The 23,298-nt window shown below is 33.1% G+C and overlaps 1 protein-coding gene across 1 annotated transcript in view; it reads right to left on the minus strand.

The window, feature by feature from the left end:
- The window catches only part of Cdh9 (cadherin 9), a 111,561-nt gene extending 89,109 nt beyond the window's left edge, over window positions 1-22,452 (minus strand). The window contains exon 1 of the mRNA XM_038322448.1: window positions 22,346-22,452. The gene's annotated coding sequence lies outside the window, so the exon portion shown is untranslated. The remainder of the gene's footprint in view (window positions 1-22,345) is intronic.
- Window positions 22,453-23,298: the final 846 nt, after the last annotated feature.

The following is a 23,298-nucleotide window of genomic DNA, read 5'->3' on the forward strand; positions in this document are numbered from 1 at the left end:
TTTGTTATACTGTATATATGTATTTCTAATCTTGATTAAGGTGTTGTGGTTGTCCATATCTTTTAAAAATGTAATGTGTAATTATGAAATATAGGTTAATAGATAGTCATCTATAATATTCAAGCTACTAGTCTTGTTAATTAGATTTTCTAGATGTACAGAGATGTATTTCAGATGGATGGGGGTTCTTCAGTCTTTCAAAGACTACAGAATATGGCATTTAAAATGCTTTAAGAATTTAAGAATTTTGATGATAGTGAGACACATCTGCTCATGGCAGAACCAATCTGCTTCAAGAGGAAGATGGGCATCCAAGAGGCTCCTTATAGAGTTAGTTAGAAATTTGGGCAAGAAACTTCTCTTGTCTGGACTGCTTGATGGTATGCTATGTGAACTGGACATGCGGGACCCACAGAGAAATGACTTGCATAAAGGTGAGATGGTCATTTGGAGTTTCTGCTTCATGAGAGAATAGAAAGAGTCTGCTAGACATTCTGCAGTACACAGAAAAAAGTGACTGAAAAAAATGCCAATATAGGTGGAACTGTCTTTGAATTTTCCTGATTCATGAAAAAGTCTGCTGGATACTATGGTCCTGTAGGATGAAAATGGATGCCCCAACAGTACAGAAGAATTTTGGGTGACTGTCCAGGCAGCAAGGTGTCTCTATCAATTCTAGAATTTTGGAAGTCTATTATAATGTACTTCCTATTTACTTAGGTAATATTATATCCTCTGGAGACTTTGATGTAGTTGAAGAATAGATAGAAAATAGATATAAATATTGTAACTATAATTCTTGTTTGATAACTATCATGTTTTATGTAATTTTATTATGCTAAAGTTGAAACCTTCCTTTTTATTTAAATAGAAAATGGGAGGTGATGTGGGATTCCCCTCTGTATGCTGTGAATATCATTGGTTAATAATGAAACTGTCTTCAGCCTGCTCAGAGAATTTAGGTAGGTGTGGAAAACTAAACTGAATTTGGGGAGAAAGTAGGCAGAATCAGAGAGAATCCATAGTGCTACTACCACAGACAGACATGCTGAAGCTTTACTGATAGGCCATGTCCTCGTGGTGATGCACAGATTAATAATTATGGATTAAATTAAGATGTAAGAGTTAGTAAATAAGAAGCTAGTGCTAATGGGCCAAGTAGTGATTAATTAATATAGTTTCAGTGTGGTTATTTTGAGAGTATGGGCAGTTGGGAAATGAACAAGCAGCCTCCCAATAGCACATCCTGAAGAAAGACAGAAAAATCAGTCTCATAAATTATATCTGGTAGTTGACCTGATCAAAAAAAGTATCTCCCCAAAGCATTTTTAACAAATAAGAGAATGTGAATATAAATTACTGGACAAAAATAGCTGATGATTTTTAATTCTAATCAAATATAACTTTATCACCCTTATCCTCATCACAATGGCATTAGTTTTGCTAGAAGAAACTAGTAGACCTAATGAAGAAAGCTATGCCTTCTTTTCCCAACTATCAAGAAATAGGAGAATACCATCATCCTATTCAAGCCTCAGACTTTGATGTGTTGCCCCCAAAATGATGGCTGAGTAGCTACTGTAAAATGTTCCAGCTTGTAGCACACATGAACTTATTTAGCAGTTGTGATTGAACAAGACAAAATAAAGTGCACTGGGTACCGAAAGGAAAACCAGCTATTTCCTTTATCTGGCTATCCTTGGCAACAGCGTTTTCAAATGTTTTTCCTTCAAACTCATAATTAGAAATTAGTTTTCAAGTAATTCTTAATCATTTGTTACCTCTCAATCAAGTGATAAGCCCTGATTTTTAAAGTATTTCTCAAATGACCAGTCTCAAGCTAGATAATACAGATATTATGACTTCACATAATAAAAACTTCAGCCTTTCTACATTCGGATGCTTGCTGCGGCCAGAAACTTCTAGTTCACACTTTATTTGAGGATCGTGGTGATCTTTAGAAAAATTGAACCCTCCGGTCTTGGGGAGAAACCTGGTGCTAGGGAAATTCCCAAGAATCCACATGAATTACTTTAGCCAATACTCGTAGCAATAGTGGAGAGGGAGCCTGAAATGGCCTTCCTCTGTAATCAAATTGCTGAATACCCCGACTATTATCATAGAGCCTTTATCCAGTAATTGATGGAACCAGATGCAGAGATCCACAACCAGGCACCAGGCTGAGCTCTGGGAATCCAATCAACGAGAGGGAGGAAGGAATATATGAGCAAGGGAGGTCAAGATCATGATGGAGAAATCTACAGAGACAGCTGAACCAAACTTGTGGAAACTCATGAACTCTAGACTGACAGCCATTGATTCTTCATGGGGCCAAACTAGGCTCTCAATATGTGGAGAAAATAGTGAAGCATGGACTATCTGAGGGGCCCCTGGCATTTGGCCCAGGATCTAACCCTAGTACATAAGCTAGTTTATTGTAGCCCATATTCTAAGGAATATAATTATGGGGGGAGCAGAGGGAATCTTTGTCCTACCCTAACATAATGTGTTGGACTTTGTTGACTTCCCTTGGGAACCCTTACTTTTTGGGAGGAGTGGATGATGGGTGGGCTGAACAGAGGCAGAGGATGATGGGGAGAGGGGAAAACCATGAATTGAATGTAAAAGAAAATTTAAAAATAAGACAAGAAAACTGAAACCCTTCCATTTCCAATTATAAATACTCAGGTACCTAAAAATAATACCACTGAAATGGTTTTCATGCTGTAATGAAATAATGCATTGCTAGTTTGGAGAGTTAACATATCATTTTAATAGGCTATTTCCTTTCATGTGCATTTGCATGTGAGTATATGTGTTTGTTTACAATAAACTGGCTAAATAAGTAATATGAAAGCAACATATTCAATGCCGGATAGTAACAGTTGCATTGGGTCTGCATATGATATATATGTGCATTTATATACATACACATATACATAATTTATATATATATATGTATGTACAGGTATAGATTTATAAAATGTATTTTAGATATAGATAATAAAATAAAGAGATTTATTTTCATAAGAAAGATTACTCAGTAATGCATTTTTCAGAGAGCTATACCAATTCAAACTCATTTCATGGATTATAAATAGTGTTGTCTCATACAAAAACCTTCTCTTGCTTCCTGGTTTTAGTTTTATTCCTTTCTGACTTCAAACACCCATGAGGATTTTTTAATTAATAGGTATCTGTGAATCTAAAATATTCATAATATATATAGTTATAATTAAAATATTTTGAGTTATTAAAGTAGAATAGTGATGTATTTTGTAAGAGGAATACTGGACCAAAATTCAGAAAGGTTTTAGTATCTTGACTTTGTGAATCCTCAGTGAGGATCCGTAGAACACTTATTTTTTATGTTATCATGGAGCTTTTCAACAATTTGAACATGTTATCTTTCACTTTTTATATACTAAACATAAATGGATTTTATTTAAAGGATATTTTAAAATCTATAATTAGAGCTACTATAAAACCCAAAGATATTTTAAAAGAGCTGCCATAATTTTGATATAAATTTCCATTGATTTATAATGGGAGTGATTCCTCTGTTAGAAGAAGCTATCTAAGTAGTGGAAACACAAACCCCTAATCTAAAACCATGCCTCTCTGAAACCCCTTACCTCTCTTGCTACATCTGTATTTTTCTATGTGGGAAGCTACTCACCTGACATGAATAGTGCATATTTACACAAACAACAGTTTATGCTGCTAAAGAAACTTCATTAGACATTAGAGGCAAATGATGAAATACATGGAAATAAAATAAATGACAGTTTGAAATATTTTCCTCGTAGGAAGTTGTCTATTAGCAAATACAAATTCTAAAATATAAGCTGCATAATCGTGAGCATTAATAAGGATTTCTAGGATTATTTCAGGGTGCCTCTTCTTTGCAGTATTCTAAGCACATATTCAGCCAACACTTGACACAAAAGCATTTGCAAATGAGTCATACCCTTGTACAGCAATCTTTTCAGAGTATGCTTACTAGGCACACACAGTTAATGTGTTAACAGTGCTACCCAGAACACTCACTTGCCATTATCCTCTGATCTACTGGTAATAACATCAGTGCAAAACAATTTCTAGCTAATGATTTTGTCATCATAATCCAATAAAAATTCATCATCAACATCCTCATCACATCTGAAGAAGGTAGGAGAAATGACTGAGTACATGAAACACTTTTGAGTGTGTTCTGACATCTAAAGAAAAAAATTAGTGATATAACTTGCACTTTAACACTTCCACAGACTTTAATATGGGCAACAACAACGATTTTGAATTATAGGTTCTTTTTTGATTATAAGCCTCCTCAGAGACGAATACTTTGATGTCGCAAAACAACCACTACCACAACAAACTATCTGTAACAGAACACATATATCACTAAATAACTCCTATGAATAAAGATTGCTTTTTAAAAAAAAACTGTGAAAGATAGACTGAGGGATTTGGGCAATGAATTCACGGTTATTTTAATGAGTTAACAATATTAATATTTAGAATTAAAAAAATATCCAAATAAAGAGTTATCTATTACTATAAATGTGATTGAGAGTTTACCCTATACCTAGTAGGTAAATATCAAATTACTATCTTATGAAAATTTTAATATTGATCTATTATTCATTCCCAGTATTAGTAGTAATAAGTGAAACAGAAGGAAATTAATTTGTGTTAAGCCTGGAGGGCCACTGAGAAATATGAACAGGCATCCTGCGAAAATATAACAGGTAAAATTAAGAAATTGAGGAATATCTCTAGACATTTTAAAGTCATAATTGATTGGGTCACTGGTTTCAGGTTCCATAAGTGTGAGAAAGGAAAACTAACCTGCAAAGTGTAGTCTTATATATGTTATTATAGATGAGACCAGACATATAAAGATGGATAATTTCAGAGATGAAACAGAAATCTGTGATGTATGGGTTCTCTACCCTCACTCTGGGGTCGTCACATTTGTACAAATACTAGGCTCCTTAGTTGTCCAAAGTTTTCAATTAATCATGCACATTTTCTTTTAACATTAAAAATAAAACAGCCTTTAACACGTTTTACAACTGCAACGAATCCTGCAGCTGAGCATGTAATATTGACAGTCCCATTAAATGCTATTAAAACAGTTTTGAAATTGGTCTAGTACTTATAAGTCAGAAATATTTGAACTGGGGACTTGTTTTTCCTTTTTTCTTTCAATTTTTACTTTATTTTGAGATATAAGTAACCATTACAATTTATCTAAAATAATTTATATCTTAAAATTATTTACCAAACAAAGGAAAAGCAAAAACTTTACCTATGTGAAAAGGGCAATAAAATTTAGCCTTTCACACATACACACACATTTATGTTAATATATGTGTGCAAGAGCTTGCATATATAGAGATGAATCCATGTTTGCAGATATGTGGGCGAGTGTGTGTGCATGTGTATGAATATATGTGCATACATGTGGAGGCCTCAGGATGTCACAGGATATGCTCCTGATAACGTTCCCCCCTATATGATAAGAGTCTCTACATGAACCTAGAGCTCACCCTTACTGGTAGGCTGAGTAGCTAGATTTTTCCAGGGATTTGTGTCTCTGCTTTCAGTGTACTGGATGACAGGTGGTCCTACTGCCTACCAGCTGTCAGATTGTGAGAATGTTCATGCAGCAGGCATTTTCCCCACAGAGTCATCTCCAAGGCCCTGATTCATACTTTTGAAATTTAAAATAATAGCCAAATTTTATTTTTGATGATGCCCACAACTGCAATGATTTTTCACAACTTATACTTATCACCATTAAATATTAAACATTTAATAGTTTAGTGATTATAGTTCAATTACAAAAAATATAAATGTTTAAAACAAAAATAATATTATGATCTTTTGGGAATTGCATGATCTCATTGCTAGTATACCACTATATTGTGATAGCTCTATAGGAGAAGAAAATAAACTTTTAAGGAATATATAGAAGAGCATATCTAAGAATTCATTTAGAGTTTTTGCAGTTAAATATGCTATCTTCTATGTCATTGCAGAAATAAGAATAGTTGGTATTTTAAAATATGTATTCTACTAATGTATAGATTCTGACAACATAAATACATAATTTTCTTTATTATTAAATTTTTGGGATAAGTGGTAACTAATGACATATATATGAAAGCTCAGGACTTGAACTGAAGCAATAGTACTCACAAATATCATAAATTTATTTCAAAGAATAAATATTATAATATCTAAATCATGCATAGACAGCTGTAAAATAAAATGTTTTTTATTTTACATAATATTCAGAAGGGAAAACTTAAGCCCAGTGTTTAGGCTGATTCAAGCTTCACTAAATGTTTGTTAATTGTGATAATAGAAAACATTTCTCATACTTTGTGTGACGTGTGTAGAAAGAGAAGTGCAAGAAAGCATCTTCTATTGTCATAATGTATTCTGAGCCATCCAATAGAGGGGCTAAAGCTTTATGCCAAGCAACCTAGCTGTGTAAATCCAGATGCTCAAATGTCTTCGCAAGTGAATGAATATTGTATTTAGCTTCACATTCAGAGACTCAAATACCCAATTATTATTCCTGAAATATTAATGGACAGTACTTAAATTAGGGTTCTAAAAATTTTATTCCACTAGTAAGAAATGGCATCTCATGTAATAGTAATAATTACAATCTCATAAAATGTAAACAAATTACAAGCGTTGGAAAGAATATGAAGTAAAATTATTCATAAAAATGAAGTCATTTATAAGAGGTAAGAACATAAATTGTCAGTTTAATCAATCACAATATTTCTGAACATTTATAAGATGTAATATCAATGAAGTCATTTTTATGACATGTATGATTTTAATAATACAAAATTTTCCAAACATATAAACCATAGTGTAAAAATAATTAATATACCATGTAAGTACAGAAAAATCAATTAAAAAGAGATCTTAACACGGTGCTAAGTTTTTACCCCATGGACTGAATCAAGATAAACTTATGAAAAAAAAGGTCCGTTTATAATAAAACTAAATTTTTAGTACTTTATTGCAAAATGGCATCATACAATTGAATTAATTTAATTAGTGAGTAGATTAATTTTCCTCTTTAGACCATCAAAAAGATATCTTTATTCCAGGAGGAAATCTCAAGGACAGGAGATAATTTGCCTGTAAATAATTAATTTTCATGTAAATAGACCGTGAAGGCAAAATGTTTAATTGACTATCAGGTACTTCAATTGTTTTGTTTCCTGAAGATATCTTGAAGAAGAAGGATATAGCTATTGTGAGATTTGGAGAAGCTTATCTTCCACATTCTGGTTTTCATTGCTCCCAACATGCACGAGATAACATAGGATCAAAAAAAAAAAAAAAATCCTGTTTTACCAGGTGAGTCTATTTCACTCACTCAGGACATAAACTTGTGCAAAAACAAGCAGTCAAATAAAAATAGGCCAACAGAGTCTTAAATAAGAGACCCCATGCAAATGTTTACAGTTATAAACTGTGGGATCATTACTTAATCACTGGAAACTAGAATTGCTTAGTTTTAATGATGCAAATATTAACATTTAACAATAAAATGAGTTTTGACATTTTAGGAAAAATTGAACATTTCTTTTAATAAATTCAATGTATCATTAAGTATCCTGATATTCTTATGTAAATTTTATTATATCATAGGAACAAGGAAAATTTTATAGCTCCAGAAACTTATAAAAAGCTCAATCAAATAAGTTTATCATGCACATTTAAGTGGTTATTATCAAAACACAATTTAAAATAAATGCTGAAAACTGTATCATTTTAAAATGAGTGATATTTGAATTTTTAACCAGGTTAGAATAGATAAAAATTTGCTGATAGATTACTCAAGACAGTATGATACTTTCGTTGAGAATAATTTTTTGATCATATGTTACTGTAACAGAAATCAAAGTCATGTTGGTTTTCTATAAAGCAATGGTGGGAAACGTGGGCTGTCTAGGAATCCGCAAATCGAAAGAGTGGACCTGGACTTCAGTGAATTACAATATGGAAACCTTCATCTCCGTAAGGCCTTTTCAGGGTTTGGTGTGCACGTCCAGTACAGACTATCAGGGGTTTTTAGGCATTGTTGGAATCTATTTTTCTTGTTTAACATTTTTCCCCCTAGGAAACAGATGTACCTAAAGAACTAATGGAATGTTTAGGATACATTTTATAAACATTGAAATGGATTTTAAACTATGCAATTCTTGGGAAATATTTATTCTTTGGGTCTTTCTACAACGAAGAAATTAAACAATGGAGTGGGGCTAGGAAGCCGCTTCTGCTCGGATTTGATTCTCTCACTTTCGACTCTAATGAGCTACCTTGGAGTTGTGGTACACTCTGCTCAATTCAGGAACCTCTTAGTTAACAAACATCCTAATAAACAACAGGAAAGTTCTGAGCTAATCAGGCCCTCCTTTTATAAATGGAAGGGTGTTAGCCATCCTATTATCTCAGTAACATTTTCGAAGAAAGTCTATCCAATAGCAGTAGTGATTAAAATGGAAGGAATTTGTTCAATTGAATTATTCATGATTAATATTTTCCTGCATTACATGCATATATAGGTATGAATTAAAATAATTCCATATGAATATAAGAGTCATATTGATACGGTATAATTAATCACATGATCTATTCTAAAGAAACTTTTATTCACTCTTGCTGTTTTAGAATGAGAATCATTTCAAGCTATTTGTCATGGTTTTAAGATAAGGCAATTAAATTAAATGCCAGGTTTTTCTTGCTCTAATAATCCCTGACTTATTGAATCATTCTTCCTGCTATAAACCATTCTTCTAATAAAAAAATCAGGTTTTATAGGGCTGACTTCTTTTTTATTTTAAAATGGCACGTATCATTATAAAACTATAATGTGAACCTATTTTCTTGACTCCAGAAAGTTATTTTTATGAGTCTTCAGTTATATTTCACAATGCAATAGGGGATGAGTTTTTTCTTTGAAAACAATTTAGGGCAAAATTTTGTCAAATTTTCAAGTGTGCTGTCATGATTTTCCCCATTCTAAGTATTCATTATTGATGCTGCAGTATTTAGTAGGCTGAATCAATTTAGAACACAGACTATCCTAACAAACAAAGTCTTAGCATAAACTCAGTTATTTAGAGAAGAAATCACATTTCATTTTCTTCTTTCATTTAACAGTCTAGACCAGGGGTTCTCAACCTTCCTAACACTGAAACCCTATAATACAGTTCCTCATGTTGAGGTGATCCCTAACCATATACTTATTATATACAAGTTTCCTGTATGTTATTATATATATATAAATATATATACTTCAAACTAACAGAAGATATTAAAGGGAAATGCTGCAGAATAATTCCTTTGTACACTATGAAAATTTGTCACTCTGACTGGTTTAATTTAAAAAAGCTGACTAGCCAACAGACTATGTTAGGCAGGAGAGCCTGACTAGTAGAATACTGGGAGAAAGAAGGGCAGAGCCTTGAGTCACCAGCTAGAAGCAGAGGAAGCAGAAGATGAAATTGGTAATAAAGGCACCACCATGTGGCAGAGCATAAATAAGGGAAATGGGTTAACTTAAAATATAAGAACTAATTAGTATTAAACCTGAGCTATTGGCTGAACATTTATAATCAACAGTGGCTCTGCATTGTTATTTGGGAAGAGGCTGCTGAAACAGGAAAACTCTGCAAACAGGGAAAAGCTAGTGAAAAGTTTGAAAAACCAAGTGGGGCAGAAAAAAGTAAACAACAAAGAAGAGTATGTGTTAGAGGTTGTGAAAGGAGTGGACATTTTCAGAGTAGATCCTGTGAAGTAGAGAATAGCAATGATTATGTATTTCAATTTTCCTTATGGAAACTACAAGAAATATTAAACTGATATTGGAAGTGAAAATCGTATCTATTTGAAAGATAATTTTCAGTAAGAAACATTTAAGAGACTTCTAGAAAAAAAATCCGTCATTCCATTGTGCTTTGAAGAAAGTCACACCTTATCCAGAGTTCAACATTTAGAGAACTAATCTTTTAACAACTTCTGTATTTTAGAGAAGGGCAAGTTTCCTGTATGTTATCATTATACATAAGGATCTGGATATAGACACAGATCCAGGCACACATATTAGGTGGTTGTCTCTCCTTCTTTTAGCTGAAATGAGCTTTTGATTAAAGGAAGAAATGGAAACCTAATTGTACAATTGTTAGTACATTCACATATTATGTTATCTGTGGAATGACCATTTCTGAATGAAAAAATATTTAGTAAAAAAAATAACATTCTATTCACAAAGAATTATCCTTTCAGGTGAGCCACTTATTTGAGGAAAGGATATTAAAAGTATTAATAAATCATGTCTATAAAATGGATAGTATACAGCCGCACAGTCAGATTGAATAAGTATTAGGCACTAATTCTTCTTTGTAAATTTAATTTGTAATATAATTTGAACACTTCATTTTAAAAATTATGCCAATGACAGTATTTTACAAAATTTAGAAATAACCATACTAGCAAATATATTTACGCCAATTTTATTGAAGGTTATATGTGTATAACTATGATTTCATCTTTTGCTTGAAAGACCAGTAAAATATTCATTAAACAAATCCCCATTAATAGAAAACTCCTTACTTTCAGGTCAAGAATACAATTTATTTTAGTCATAACAAAACTCAATGAACAAAAGAGTAAAATCCTAAAAGTGATGAAAAAAAGAGTTAATATTCTGACACTGAAGTTTATGATATGAAACACGGATATTTTCCACCATTAACTTCAATAGCTTTCTTAGCTCACCTGTATCTCTGGATGCACTTGTTTAAACTTTAAACAATTAACTTAATACACTGTAGTCTAAATTATTTTGAATTAATTTCCAAGTTGCAGGAGCTTACAATACAAATACTACTGAAATTGAAAGCAAATGTTTTCATCATTTTAATTGTCATCCTAAGATATGATAAAATGTGAAAATGTTGAGATTAATAATATAAAAATCTCTTTTCAACAGAGTTTCAAGAACCATAGGTTTATTCCTAGATGTAAGGTATGGCTCTTCATTTTATTTGTGGATGTTCCAATACAGGTTATTCAGTTCTTATTAAAACTTAATAAAACATTCCTTATGACTGTGTTGATAAACACTATCTTGTTCCTCCTTAGGATATCCTAAAATGTGATTGTAATGTTTGAAATTCACTCAGGAGTTTCATGGAACATCAAAATATTAAAAAGCTATCTAAAATTCATCCTTGAAATATACAGCAAATTTCTCATACCTTTGTTCTTTGATTCTGATATTCTTTGTGTCCTTACTACGAGGAAAATAGTGCTTACCAGTATAAATTCTTGATGATTGTATTTTACAAATGAAGTAACATGTGATCAGAATGGAAAATCATCTGCCAGTTAAATGGAACAAACGTTACAAGACCATTACAAAGACTATCAATAAGTTAATACTGTTCTCCAATACTTTGTTACTACAGTAATGCATATAGGAAACACAAACTAAGGAAATTAGAAGCACTTTAAAATGTTTTCTAATTTGTTTATTTTTCTCAGATTATAACGTAATCCTATGTCATCCTCTCCACTTGCTACTTCCCCCAAATCCTTCCATGTAACCTTTTTACTGTTTTTCAAATTCATGGTCCTTTCATTCTTTACTGTTCCATATACATATGTGTATGTGTCAAAAATCATAAGGAACCATACTGATAATTAATGACCTAAAACTACCTATGATAAATGTAATTTGGCATAAAAATACATGTATGTAGTTTAAACATAAATTTTCCTTCTGAGCTGACAATTCTCCCTCCAAAATCCAAAAACATCTATTAAAATCCCAAATGTCATAAGAAATGCTCTTTTCAGTTCTTGGTCAGAGTTGTCCAGGAGACTACCAAAATATTACATAGTACCCAGGGACCTGCTAGAAAAGATTTGAAAGCCTCCTCTCTGAGGGTTAGCTTCAGGTGCCAAGCAAGTAACCAAAATGAAAAACACAAACAAACAAACAAAAAACAAAAACAAAACAACAACAACAACAAAAACCCAAAGTACAAAAACCAACAGTCCTATCCAGCTAATAAAACTCATGAAATACAAGGAAGATTAACATGGCAAATAAACCTAAAAAGGCAGTATTAGCATCCTTATCTTAGCTAAAACCAACATCGCTCTAATTGGATATAAGACCTGGTCAACAAGAGGGAAACCCTAATTATTTACACAGGATTTTGGAGAACCTATGACCACCATTTTATTATATCAGCATAGCACCTAAATGCATTCAAAATGTTTGTCCTTCTAGGAGCAGATAAGATAGTCCTACCTCTGCATCAAGGAGCCTTCTATTTCCAACAGAAGGAGATTACAGAAAACCAAAACCAATCAGAATGCAGAGTTGGGAAGTTCAATTCCAGTGATTGCATCTACAATAATACTCCCTCACCCATGACTTGGGATCACTGCAGAAGAGGGTGCAGAAAGATTCTAAGAGCCAGGGAATTAGAGATTGTTGTGAGATTGATCTTTTGGGAATGTTAGAAGCTACACCCATTAACAGGACGATTTAAATGTGAGTTCGTCAAGGATAACAACAGTAGACACGCTAATGTGAGTGATGGAATGCTCTGGAGGCTTAAACCCTACACAAAGAGCTACAAGCAACTAAGGAATGCTGTGTATGAGAGAAATAGCTTTCCTAAGGGAAGAACACACCAATTGGTTCTCCAATATTAAGCAGTCAACCTAGGAACATGCAGTGAAGTAATGTTATACAAACTGAGCAGGCTGTACTTATGTGTTAGAAAAATATCTGCATATTTATTTAAAACAATGAGAAAATGGCCTATGGATTTTAAAAACAGTAACGAAGGGTGAAGCAGTAAACTTCTGGAGGGAGGAAGAATAAAGGGAAATGAAAGCTATTATATTAAAACCAGCAATTTAAAGAAAACCTTAAAATAAGAATCACTATCCATATGAGCACATAAAATGAGAGTCAAGTAATTAATGCATTTATTTTCAAAATAAGAAATTGATCCAAGAATTAATAAGTACAGAAAAATAATATATAACACTTTATTTTTCCTTTAATTTGCAACATCTAGCCTATAAGAAATGTCTACCTATAATCATTATTTTTATTATAACTCTTTTAATATTTGTGAATTATCATACAGGAGAGTATCACAAAAGTTGAAATGCAGTTTTTAACAGATATTTAAATATTTTTGTCTGTATTTCAAAATAAGATGACTTACTTCACTTTTAGGGGCAATAAGAGAATGAGAAAACTCTTTCATGACAGCAAGAAGGAAAAACTGAACGACCTGACAGAATACTGTATCTGAGATATGAACACACCCCTAATATAAGATGTGCTTGGTGACCTTACTTTAGACTGTGCACCTAGCAACTCGTCAGCAACCTAAGACCCCAGCTGCCACGTGCCTCATTCATACCTTTCTCTGAACAACGTAGTAAGTTTTTCCTACCACTAAGGGCCATTAATTTGGAAAACAAATACCAAGTATATAAGAACATTAACAATGAATTGTAGATTTTGCCCCTGCCCATTCAGGTTCTGTACACATGCAACAGTGGAACCTGTATAGGACCAAACTAGGCCCTCTGAATGTGTCTGCCAGTTGTGTGACTGGGACGTTCTGTGGGGCCCTGGCAGTGGAATCAGGACTTTTCCCTTGTACTTGAACTGACTTTTTTTTTGAAGCCCATTCTCTTTGGAGGGATACCTTGCTCAGCCTAGCTATAAAGGGGAGGGTCTTGGTCCTGCTTCAAAATGATGTGTCAGACTTTGTTGACCCCCATGGGAAGCCTTAAACTCTCTGATGAGTGAGTGGAGTGATGGGGGGGGATGTTAGGGGAAGTGGAAGGAGGGGAGGGAGTGGAAACTGGGGTTGGTATGTAAAATAAGAAAAGATTGGGTTTTTTTTTAAAAAAAAAAAACAGGAATTAATGAAGTGTGATTTTGAGGCGAAGAGCCAATAGAAGAACGTGTTGAAAATTAATTTCCCACAATCCATCTCACTTAAGAGCATTAAGTTTATAAGGATGACTTTAATTCCTTGATTTACATTTTTTATATTTAGCTTTATAATTTTCTGTCCATAGGTTGCTGTTTTTTGTGTTAGACTTTTTGCCTGCACTTGTTCTTGTCACTCGAGTGGCAAACTTGTTCCGTAATCTCTTCTCATATCCTCTGGCTTTGGTAACTCACCTCCCTCCCAAGCCCTTTTCCAGTCAGGCAGTAAAAGCAGGGGAGGTGGAGAAAGCAAAGGAGTTTCTAAAATTGGTGATGGACCATATTGACAAAATCACATTAGTTCCCGGCATGTAATGAATTCTCATGTTGGAAATGGCACTTCCTGTTACCAATTGAATCATCTCCCAGAATGAAAGCCAAGTTAAAAAGCATAGATGCTTACCTTAAATGCACTGTGTCTGTATCTTTGAAGTAAAAGAAGTCAGGGGTGGGAATAATGATAATGGAAAGATACCACACAGTTCTTATGGAGAGAAAACATCTGTACCCGTACACGTGGAGGAGGAAAGCCCAAGCAATCAGAGGAGGAACTCAGAGCATTTCACAACACAGGATGTAACGCTGAACTTACTAATGTGTTACTGATATATTTTACTGTTGTGTGTGTGTGTGTGTGTGTGTGTGTGTGTGTGTGTTATAAAACAAATGTTAACACATACAAAATAAAAAGCTAAATTTTTATATTCTTTCTACAATATTTGTTTTAATTGCTTAAAAATAATTTTTGTAAAATTGATTTTTTTCTAATAAAGTAAGTAAAGATATTCTTTCTTATGAATTCTGCCTCAGGTAATCCTAGTATTAAAAACACTACAAAAACTTTTACATGGACAAAAGAAGTTTTAATGTAAACAAAAAATAAAATTTAATTTCAATAACTCCATAAATATATGACAATTGTAGAAAGCAATCTAGTCTATAAATATATGTACATAGAGGGATCACAGATAGATATAGATAAATAGAAATCTAGATAGATAGATAGATAGATAGATAGATATCTAGATAGGTAGATAGATGATAGATAGATAGATAGATAGATAGATAGATAGGTAGATAGATGAATGACAGTAGTAGAAAGATAGATGGAGGATATATATAAATAGGTGAATAGATGAATAGATATATAGATGATAGATAGAGAGAAATAGATGATAGATAAATATCAATAGATAGGTAGATAAATACATAGGCAAATGATAGAGGACAGATAGAGATAGATACATAAGTATAGATGACAGATAGACAGACAGACAGACAGACAGACAGACAGATACATACATACATACATACATACTACATTCATACATATGCACTTAGATACATAGTTAAAATTTCAATTTGCCAGTATTATTTCTCAAAGTTACTTTTTAGTTTTCTAAGCTGTATTTTAAGGTGCAATATGTTATTCATACACCATTAGGGAGAGCTGTCTCTCTGAAACTATTACCTAAAAATAATTTTAAACCTAGGATAGGGTTTCCTCAAATTCTGTTTGACTATTTTATCTTTAATTTTTTTCTAATTTTTGAAAATGAATTTGTAGAGCCAATGAAAGAACATCCAAAACATATATCTGCAACATATTTTTCTTTTCTCCCTGAACGGTTCTGACTAGAAGGAATGTAATGCTGAGCAATGTAATGCTGGGCAATGAAGGCATTATTCTAGATCCACGTGTAAATGAAGAGCATGAAGGTGTCCATTCATGATGAAACATCTCAGATTGCTGCCTCACACTGGGCAGAAGTGCACTTGTCTGTGTCAGTAACAGTTATATTTGAAACTTTGCATCTCTATTCTTTTGAGTCCACTATGGAAAGATACATCTTCATTGCACTAATCACTTTTTCTCTGTAGCTTTCAATATTTATTCTTAAATATGAATGTATGTAAACTTGAAGTAGCTGTCTGACATGCAAAAAGTTCAAGAGAATGACATCATAATCAAGCTTTTCTTTATTCTTATTCTCCTATAATCATAAGACTTTTCCAGTCTTATAAATTTCTCACTAGAATAAAATTATATTACATAGCTGCTATAAGAAATCAGGTTCAACGGATACTGTGAAATCAGAACAGTGAACTTAAAATGTATCATTCGTTTATATATCTAATCTTTAGATACAGGATAAATATAGACATAGGTATTACTGATAAAAAATATTTTACCCTACAAATATATAAATGTATACATGTTACTCTGACATTCAAATGCAATTTTTCTTTAATGGTTGACACTAACAAAATCCATGAATATTTATAAGCAACACTTCATTACAGGGATTCACTATTTGCATCTTCTATAGCTCATTACAAAGCAAAGTGATGCTGATTTGGAAATATAATAACTCTTCATTGTCAAAAATTACAGCAAAGAGCTGACTTCTGAATAAAATAATGTAAGATAGATGAATACTCTTTTATAAATAATTATCTATATAAGTATGTTAGAGAGCTATTTATTTATTTAATTCCTAAAATGAGGGCTTACTATTGGAAATATAAACTCAAATCTGGATATTTTGAACTGTCATTGAACTATTTTGAACTCTTGTGTAAGAAAAGGCAATAAGTTCAAAGCCTTGTTTAAAAAGTCCTCCAGGGTTAGGAATGCATGTTAAAATAACACAAAATTTTTATTTTAAAATAAAAAGACACAGAGAGATATGAATAGAGAGACATAGATACAGGTGCAGAGAAGGACAAAAAGATTTTAAATTTACCAATTTTGACACAAATGATCAAGATTTGAAAGAGACAAAATTATCATCTATCTCTTCAAATAGATAGTTGTTTTCTAGTACATGTTCATTCAATATACTTTTAAAATAAGATAAGCTGTTACTTATAACAATAATACCACTAAGATAATTATCCTTGGCTATTTTATTACTACTGGTGTATGTATGCTTACATAAAACAAAGCTTTTTCAATGTTTGTACAACATTTTCACTATAAAACTGATCTGCTCTTAAGATTATTATCAATTCCCTCTACTAATAAAAGAAAATCTCAAGTGTCTTTTGAGATGACCCTGAATTAAATAAAGATGTCAGATAATTAATTGGAAATCCACAGTGTAATATGAAGGCTTTGTACTGACAAATGTAAAATTATTAAGGAATTTTTGCTAAGTCTCTAATATTATATAAATAGGATTTCTGCTTTCATTATAATCCATATTTTATGTAATAGTTTCCCCACCCACCATATGTGTGGGCAAAGAGATTATATTTTGTTCAGTCCTCAAAACTGTGAAGATTGAGTGGAAACAATTATTTCTAGGCACAGCTTTTCAAAGAGCCTATTTCACCCTATTCACTAAATTACCTAAAACTATGACAAATCACAGTTTAACATTTTGAGAAATAGAAAACTCTAAAGTTAGCTTTCTCATTTTACATGATATATTACCTATAACCACCTGATACAAGGTTAAGATGCCTTATATGTCATCAAATAATAATTATTACAGATTAACTTTTATGTACACATAAAAATAATTATTTGATTCCCTTCAAACTTAGTAAACACATTGAGTTTGTACAAACATGCTCATATAATAGGTAGTAATATGTGCAAATCTACACTCTTACAGTAAAAACAGAGCTGTATATGTAGATGAGCATTTGAAGACACAATGGTTTTACTGTGTAATTTGAACTAGATGGCTTATCTCCCTTTTAAAATATGATTTAATGTCTTAAAGACTGTTATAATAAAACACATGAATGTGAATATTTGGTGAACCACTTCTGGAACTTACATGAAATTCTACTACATCCAGGATGTGGAGGATAGACACATGCCTGACAATGGAGTCTAGAAAAAAATTACCCCTTAAAGAATGACCCTGGCAAATACTGCACTTGTACAAAAGCAGTATATATAGTCATTAGTTTGTAAAATTGATGCTTATTTTTTATTTGCCAGCAGAAGAGGTAAAACACATGTCTATCACAGTGTGTGTGTGTGTGTGTGTGTGTGTGTGTGTGTGTGTGTGTGTATGTATGTGTGTGTTGAACAGAGAGCAAGTGGCATGAATAGGACTTTTACTTCCAATGTATGGGTAATGAGTGCCAAGTTCCAGAAAGAACATCTACAGGCTGAAGTAGCTCCGCATTTGTCATTAGACCAAAGGAGTGAATTACCAGTATTCATTAGCTGTGAGAACATCGTGTAACATGCCATGGTTCTCTCTTTGATTAGAATGCCTTCCCAAGAACATTGTTTTTTGGTTAATATGACTTTCCTGAGGTACTGTCAAAAATGGGAAGAAAGTTTCCAACTATATTAGAAGTTATAAGAATCATATAGAGAACCTGTAGGGGCTTCGCATTTTAATATAAATTCTGTCGGACATAGTTCTTTTTTTAAGTGTAGCTAAAGACATATGAATCAAATAAGTGAATCAAATAACTGTGCTTAGTTACTTATATTTCCATAACAAGTTATACGTGTTTGAAGTAAAATAGAAAATAAAACAAAATTAAGTCACGTATGCACTTCATAACTGTAGAACCAATCTCTAAATTGTGTGAGTAAGAAGGATTTTTAACCAAACTTATGAATCAGCTTCAAGCTCTGTAACAAAAAGGACCAAGAAATTTCTGATTGAGACAAATAGAAGATACGAGAGCACTCATTCATGTATGAGTGTTTTGTAAATTGTTAAATTAATAAGATAGAGGGGCAAACTGGGAATATTATTCAAATATTAGGCACTTCTACTATTTCCCATTTGCTACTCTAAATGTGAAATAAAATAAAAAATATAAATAAACACACCCACCAACACCACCACCCACACACACACTAAATAGAAGAACCATGAGACTTCCATTGTTGGTTCTCAACATACACATAAATTTTCACAAAACAAGTACTTTAGTCTTCTACACAATGTCCATATGTGTATATGCTGCACAGCGAGACTTAAAGGGAACAACAACAGCAAAAAAAGAAAAGAAGGATATGGGGGAGTTGGAGGATGGAAATGGTAGCAGAAATGAGTGAAGATACAATCATATTTCTTTATGTATATTCTGAAGAATAAACAAGATTATAGTAAGAATCCAGATTGTGACATTGACACAGGCGTAGGCGTTTTATGACAGTCCTCCTATACAAAAGCTCCAGAGAATCAATGTAGTCCACCACTTTGCATTTGGAATGTGGCTAGAAGACCTGCTCTGTGAGTGCTAAATTTAGGGATAAGCACATTAGCCTGTTAAAGCCGCAATGGAAATGCTTAAGAGTGAAAGGAGACTCCCCCTCACTGCCCTTCCTTGCCATGCTTTAGTGATGAGCATAATGGGAGTTCCAGGAAAAGAACTAAAGTAACTGTGAAAGTCAAATCTCCGTCAGGATGTTCAAAACCACAAAAGAGTTATTGCATTCCATTTGTTATCTGCTTCTGATCTGTCGTCTATTACACATCTGCTTTATCATACTTCTAGTAACACCCATCTAGATCCCATTACCTGACCCAGCAATATCTATCATGAATCTACTTATCTGTCAGCAGTCAACCACTACCTACCATCAATTTATCTACTTACCTATCTGTTTAGAAACATCAGGAAATTAGAATTAAAAGCATAAACATAAACTTGGCTGTGTAAACATTCAAAATATTCTACATCTTTTAAAAAAATCACCCTTTTTTAAGTGCAGCTTTAAATCTAAAATATACTTCAATGTGTGTTTGTGTGAACAGATAAAGGATCAAACCAACAGCCAGTTACACTGAACCATCTACTTGAAATCCAATAACGATCTGGGAATATTTCCAAAGAGAACAAGTCTCAGTCACCATTTGCTGATGACACACTTATATGTATTCTTCAAATTAACTTTGATTTCAATTTATTCTTTCTTCTTACAAGCACTAAACTGCCATGTTACTCACATAACTTGTATTATGTAATTTTTAGCATTATCTAAAACATAGTGGCTGACTTCTTTCGTTCATCTAGAGCCACTGAAGAAAGTATTGTATGTCCCATAGGCTACCAGAGGAAAGGTTGATATACAGCAAAAAGCATCAAGGTAATCTCTCTTGCCTGGTGCTCGAAAGCATGCTGCATTGAATAGGCTGTATATGTAAAAGAACAGAAGAAAATGCAAAGGTTAACCCACCCCATGCAAGGTGACATTCAGAAGAGGTTCTGATCCTTTTAAATTTATCAAGTCAAGCAAATCTGCACACTATTTAGAAACATAATTTCTTATTAACTTGAGTTAGTATCTGGCTACACACAGCTATCCCAATAGGTTTTTATTTTAATTATGCACATAAGCCTAATAATGGCGATCCAGTTACATAAACCAGTTGAAATACTGTTCTGGGTACTTAAATGGTGTGATACAAGAAAACAGCATTTCTACCTCAGAAAATCATGTCACCTTATAGATCTATTTCCTCATTAATATTACTAGTTCTCTTTACCTTGAAGTTTGGTTTATTACTTTCAAATTGGTATTGCCATCTGCTTTTTCTAAATCATTACTTCATTCATTATTGCTGGCTGGAGTTTGCTTATCCCTTATACCTTAAATCTTCCCACTTTTGAAAGTGTGTAATCATATGAGATATTGTCTTAGCATTTCAAATATTTTCTATTTTCTATTAAATACATATGGTATTGTATGTACAGGCAGAAACTTCAGTTGATCTGGTGATAAATTTGATGACAGAATGTTAACACATGCTGCTCATTTCTGTCCAGGTTCTTTCTTGACATGTGATGGAGCAGTCTGCTATTTGATCTCCCGTGTCTTTCATAATATCTGTTGAAACTGGCACTCGCTATTCTCATAGTTACACATATTCCTTCCTCACCTGACACAGCACTGCCTGGCAATAGATCACTTTGAGAATCTGAGACTATAAATCATCTTTTAACAAATGCAGGAGAGTGTTTTAATCATATTAAGAACATGGACGATAGCAAATTCTTGTGACTTCATAGAAATCATGAAAAGAAGCCAAATGAAGATTCTCTCCTACTTCACAAAAGTTTCCTCTTTTCCTTGATATCATAAAATTCATATTTTTCTTCAGACTAAATGATTTGGGTATATCATGAAAAATATGCTTAGAAACTTCTTGTGTTTATAACACAGCATAAGAAATGACAAGAAATCTCCAGAAAAATAATCAAGCTTTAAAAATCTATAATTCATTACATTTTCATCAAAACATTCATCAGACAAATTATTATCAACTTATTTGATACAGTGTGTGACTTTCGTTATACTATTTTAATGTATAACAGTCTCTGAGAAGTTCACTCAATCTATAGTGGCTAAATTGTACATCATTCTAGAGACATTATAAACAACATTATAAAATACCAAGCTTATTTTTAAGATCATGTTGCTTATAAGAAATTGCTTAATCTGAATTGTGATATTGATTCTGCAATGAAAGGCAGAACAAAAAATATTCTAGTAAGTCAATGCATTTTCTTATGATTTCAAACTCAAAAATGCCAAAATCTGCTCTTGGCAGACTTTCTCATTTTCATTAGGTTTCAACATTATTTTATCTGGTCCAATTACAGCCAACAGGTATGTATACATATACATATATTTCTATTAGTGAGAACCATATGCATTTGCAGAAATGTCTGTTATCAGGCAAAAATTATTATATTAATCCTAACACATGAAACCAATTGACATGAGAGACATATTTCAGGTCTACTATCACATTTCTTATAGCTGTAAAAAGAAATTCACATTAAATTATGAATGCTGGTGCTTTTACATTTTCATAATTCTGACGGAAAGTGGTTAACAAAAGTTATGAGAAAACTACAGAACCATTTCAGGTTCATAGACATGAAAGTATTAATGACCACATTAAAACAGAAACAAAAAGCAAACAAAACCAAAGAAAAAGAGAATTCCAAGCCAGTACAGTGACTCAATATAGTTTGAACTTTGCTTTTATTTTTACAGTAATAATCCAGAAGCAAATTTAGGGACTATAAAAAAATAGCTTGATGGGTATCAGGAATTTTAAAAAGTAAAATGAGAACAAAGCACTAAATGTTTTCATTTGAATATGTATTTTTTTAATTATATAAACCGTATTACCTGCTGCCAAATATTAGAAGAGAGCAGAAGAGCCCAGAGAAAATACTTGCGAGGAGAGAAGCAGTATCTATACTACATTCTAAGAAAGGAAAGACTGCTTTGCTTCTGTTTTCCGGCAACTAAATAACGCTTACCTTGTTTAGCAATGAAACTGAGTTAGCCTCGCTCAGCAGGCGATTCAGTTCTGCTGTGGCTTCTGTCTCATTCCTCCCCTTTTCATACTGTCTTCCCAGACGAATCTTCATGCGTCTCACTGTGCTTCTCTTTCAGCACCACTTTTAACTCAGACAGGCAGGAATCTGAAACCAAAGGAACTCTCTGATTGGCTTCCATTCCGCGTTTCTGATTAATAAGAAACGTCGCTCATCTAAGAAGATATTGCAGCTGATGGCGCTGCAGGGCTCCAGGTTTGAGGATGGGCTGTGGTAGACCCCTCTGGGCAGGGCGATTTGCAAGTGAAAAAAAGTGGGAGGGCTGAGGGAGGATTTGTCAAAGACCCTCATAAGAGAACAGAACCCTGTGTTTTTAGTCTGGGTTAATCAGCTCTGTTTAATGTGTTTGCAGTTGGGAAAGAAAGGTCACAGCATGTCTGTAACCCGTAAATCATCTGCCGAATATGTACATCACGTGGAGCTTACTGCTGTTCAAGAAGGATTCTGCGAGTACTCTTTGCACAATGCCCTGCTCCCTACTTCAAGGCAATGCCAAAATCCGATCGGAGAAACGAAAGAGAAAGAATGTGGAATTTATTCAACGTTGATAATCATGAAATTTCATCAGACTCTTGAGCTTATTATATAAAATCTGCTCTCAAAAATGGTAATTTAAAATTGCCTAATAATTGCTGTCTTGGCATGTTCTTTTTCTTTAAAAGGAACCATTTCACATCGTTTGAAATTTCTAGAATACTCATTGTTTTACTTAATTACACAATTGAGAGTGTTTGTACTTCCTGGGGAATGTTCAAAAATAATTGAACCCTAGTCACCTCACAAAACTGCAGGAGCCATCTGTGGGAGTCCTTGAGATGTGTTGCAGGGCTCTGAGAGAAGGTAAGCCATCAGAGGAAACCTGTGTCCAAAGGGAA

This window comes from Arvicola amphibius, chromosome 3, assembly GCF_903992535.2.
Source record: "Arvicola amphibius chromosome 3, mArvAmp1.2, whole genome shotgun sequence".
In the NCBI taxonomy this organism is placed as follows: Eukaryota; Metazoa; Chordata; class Mammalia; order Rodentia; family Cricetidae; genus Arvicola; species Arvicola amphibius.